The 4,433-nt window shown below is 39.6% G+C and overlaps 1 non-coding gene across 1 annotated transcript; it reads right to left on the bottom strand.

Moving 5' to 3' along the window:
- Positions 1-361: 361 nt before the first annotated feature.
- Positions 362-443, bottom strand: TRNAL-UAG (transfer RNA leucine (anticodon UAG)). The gene has a single exon. It is a non-coding gene; the product is annotated as a tRNA-Leu (tRNA).
- Between the last annotated feature and the right edge of the window lie 3,990 nt (positions 444-4,433).

The raw sequence follows: 4,433 nt of genomic DNA, 5'->3' as shown, positions 1-4,433 counted from the left end.
CTGCACAGTTTTTGAAAAATCTCCCCCCATGTTTCACAAAAGAGAACAAAACAGAAGCTTTATCCAAAGTCATTGCACCAATGTCTACTGCTGTAACAGCGGGAAAAGGTGATGGGACCATAGCCGATTCAGGATACATCCATACATCCTGTTCCTACAACAAATTAGGACTAATGATATTTAAATAATAAAAATTAAACATTAATTCCCTGAGTAAGCCTAACAGTGAAACCACGTAGGGGTGATCGCTGTAAATAGTACATGTGGTACAGCACTTACTATATATTGTGTACAATATGAGTTTGATTATTCATCTATTTATCTATCTGTTACCTATATGAATTATCCTTATTTAAAAACTTGGCAGTGGTGGGATTTGAACCCACGCCTCCAGAGAGACTGGAGCCTAAATCCAGCGCCTTAGACCGCTCGGCCACACTACCCTTACAATTGTTTTCACAGATACGTAGATTGGAGAACCCATAGGTAAAAAATTATTGTACTCTTCAAAGCATAAAAAATGGCTGCCATGCAGCGCCATCATTTACCAAGTTATCTTCATTTGCTATCGGCACTCTTCACAGTAGTTGTGTGAATTCCATGATCTGTACAAATCATGCATGGTGCTGCACAATAGTCATTTGTCATATCACTATTGGGGTATTTTTTAACCTCAGAAAGACCAGCAGAGTTAATTTCTTACAAAAACAACTCCAAGTCTGTCTCCAGGTCGGGTGTGGTATTACAACTTGGCTCCATTCATTTCAATGGAACTGATCTGGAGAGCCCCATCCAACCTGGAGACAGATGAGGAGTGGTTTTTTTTAAAGAAATTAGATCTGTTTTTCTATTCCTATATAAGCCCTTTAAGGACCAAGGGGACATGTATCAAAGATTTTACCCCTGTTTTGTGTTTAAATTTTTGCACAAGCTGTTTTTTGCGCACATTGGCCTTCATTTACTTAGAAAACCGGGTTGTAAGTCTATCTTGCTTTCTTACCCGACTGCTTTTTTCCCCTGGTATTTATTATTATGTTGCATCCTGTTTGTCGCACGTGGGTTTTGTTGGTTTTGGTTTCCAACTCCTCTGAGTTGTGGGGAAAAAATCCACAACAATTCAACATATTCGGGTTGGAAACCTTTATAAATACGTGGGAAAGCTCAGAAATGTCGGGTTACGCCCCTTTTTCGGGTTTGGGAGAATCCACATCTGGTCCATCGGGAAAAAAGGTTGCATCGTGTCGCAGACTGGTGCACGATGTCTGCAACATGGCGCAGACAAAGATGCGCCAAAAAAAACAGACAAAACAAGTCGGGTTTAGAATAGTAAATGAGGGCCATTCTGGTGGATCATTTCCTCCAGATGTGGAGGTTTGGGTGTACCTTGGGGTGACATATTTAGTAAGCACAAATTTATTAACTGCGTACATTTCATTTACCCGCAGAAATCTGACCATATTTTTAACGCAAATCTTGAACTGCACTTAGCAAGATGCTCTAAATCATCGATTCCATTTTTCAGAGTGGATTGCGGAAATTACTCTGCTTCTGCGACCATCTCTGAGATACGTAAAATCTTTTCCATGTACCTTTTAAAAACAATGAAATTATTATAGACACTTGTTATCACCCTTCCCCCGCAGTCTAACCAGATACACCGGGATGATACACCAAGATAATACACCAGGTTATAGTGCAGTCTAACCTGATACACCATATTATAGTGCAGTCTAACCGGGATAATACACCGGGATAATACACCAGGATAATACACCAGGTTATAGTGCAGTCTAACCTGATATACCATATTATAGTGCAGTCTAACCCGATACACCGGGATAATACACCGGGATAATACACCAGGATAATAGTACAGTCTAACTCGAGACAACTGGATAATATACCGTATAATACACCAGATTATAGTGTGGGGAAAATACTTCCCAGCACAGATCAGACTTCACACTGTCTAAATTTCAAACTCCCTGCTGTTCTTGATGAGTGCAGGAGATTGCACCTGTGTAGTGTAACCATGGTGACCAAAGCTAAGAATATACCACTGTATGTGCAGGGAGGGAGAAGGAGATATGGCTGTTAGGTCTATGTATATGTATGAGTGTGTGTATGTAGCAGAGTTAAGTGTGTGAGTGTGTGTATGTAGCAGAGATGAGGGTGTGTATGTAGCAGAGTTGAGTCAGTGAGTCTGTATATAGCGGAGTTGAGTGTGTGTGTGTATGTACCAGAGCTGAGTGTGTGAGTGTGTATATGTAGCAGAGCTGAGTGTGCGTGTATGTAGCAGAACTGAGTGTATGGTTGTGTGTATGTAGCAGAGTTGAGTGTGTGAGTGTATATGTAGCAGAGTTCTGTGTGTTAGTGTGTATGTAGCAGAGCTGAGTGTGTGTATATGTAGCAGAGCTGAGTGTGTGAATGTGTGCATGTAGCAGAGCTGAGTGTGTGATTGTTTGTATGTAGCAGAGTTGAGTGTGTGAGTGTGTATGTAGCAGAGTTAAGTGTGTGAGTGTGTGTATGTAGCAGGGCTGAGTGTGTGATCAGGTGTATGTAGCAGACCTGAATGTGTGATCAGGTGTATGTAGCAGAGTTGAATGTGTGCGTGGTCATGCTTACACATAATCACACATTCAGCTCTGCTGCATACCCATGTCACACACTAATTTCTGCTACCAGGGATCCTCCAGCTTTTGCAAAGCTTCATATCCCAGCATGCCAAGTTTTGCAACACTTGGAGGCATTCTGGTTGGTAAACACTGATATAGAGGTAAGGGGACAGATTGTTCAGCAAAATTACATATTTTTTTAAACCCAGACATTCTGGGGGAGATTCTCAAAAATTACTGTAATTTCTGTTCCAGTGATATTATCCACACTTTTTTTTTCTCCTCAAATTTTCAAAGGTCTCTTTTGCTGCATTGAAAATATGTGAAAATAAATTTTTGCACTACTTTTTTTTTTGTTTTGTTTTTTTTTGCTTTTTTTGCACCAAAACCTTTTTTTTTGTTGCAGCCATATTGGATTTTTTTTAGTGCCAAAATTACCGAGTTTGGTGCCAAAATTGGCAATTTTTGTGCCAAAATTGTCGTTTTTTCGCCAACTTTTACATCCAAGAAAATTCTCGTGGAAACATCTCACTAAATATTCCATGGTTACTAGTTCCCAGACAAGAGATAACTGTATAAATAAAACATTTCTGAGCTTAAATGTGAGTGCAGGTGCAGTGGCCAAGAAAAAAAATAAAAAATAAAATAAATAAAGTATATATGTAATGAATACTTTTTTAAAATAATTACTTACATAACACCTTTTCGAGAAAAAAAAAGACCCCAAAACAATAAAACTACAACCATTTCTGTGATTTCTACACTATCAAGAAGCTGGCGTGAATTTTTTTATGTAAACTGGACTCTCACACCTTTGAAAATTTGAAAATATCATATTAAGCAGACAATATATGTAGACACGCCCACTTTTACAAAACTGACGTAAACAGTGTAATCTCTTTGAAAATTTGGTCGATACTTTTCGCGCCAAAATAGTTTTTTTTTTGGCGCAAAATTCTTTGAGAATCTCCCCCTCTGTGTACTTTATAAAGATTTATGATTTTTCTATTATGCAGAGTTTTGTTCGGCGCACACTGCTGCTCCAGCACTTCTAGCTATGAGCAGTGTACTGTGTGCGGTAGAGAAGGAGTGCACGGTAGAGCAAGGGGGGCGTTTCTATATTTGCACAAAATTTATCAAAGGACATGTACAACTTTAGTAAATCTTGAGCAAGAGTGTCAATTAGACAGCAGTGTAAAGGGTTAGATCTGTGTCTACAATAGACACCTAATGATACATGTCCCCCCAAGGGTGTACCTGTACACCCTGGTGCTGCTCCCGCAGCTTGAAGCACACTCACGAGCTGATCACACTCCATACCAGGTGGTTCCTGGTTGCTATCAGCAGCCAGGACCCATGGTTAATGCTAGACATTGCCGATTGGGATACCTGGTATTAACCCTTCAGACACCACAATCAAAGTTGATCGCAAGCAATCAAATCCCAAAGGGATTAATACATTCCAACAACCTTTAGGGGTCATCCCCCAAGAGGCATCCCCTAAACTACAAAATCCTTCCTTTAAAATGAAACATTTATCAGTATACAATAAAAAATAAAAAATTAGGTGCACTGTCTTAAAAAGACCACTAGGTGTCAGTGTATAACTAAAATCACAGTCTCTGCTCAGGATGATAACATTATTCTGTCACAAGAAGACCCGTATATAATATAGCGTGCATAAACTGTATATTGCTGCTAGCCACGGGCTGTTGCACTACTGAGTCCTGGCAGTCATTATGGTGACTGTTTAGAAAGTTTTAGAGCCATCCTCATCGCAAAGTTGATTGTGGCATCTAAATGTGTGATTTAACGTTG

Source organism: Hyla sarda, chromosome 4, assembly GCF_029499605.1.
Source record: "Hyla sarda isolate aHylSar1 chromosome 4, aHylSar1.hap1, whole genome shotgun sequence".
In the NCBI taxonomy this organism is placed as follows: Eukaryota; Metazoa; Chordata; class Amphibia; order Anura; family Hylidae; genus Hyla; species Hyla sarda.
This window is presented reverse-complemented; position numbering and strand designations above follow the sequence as displayed.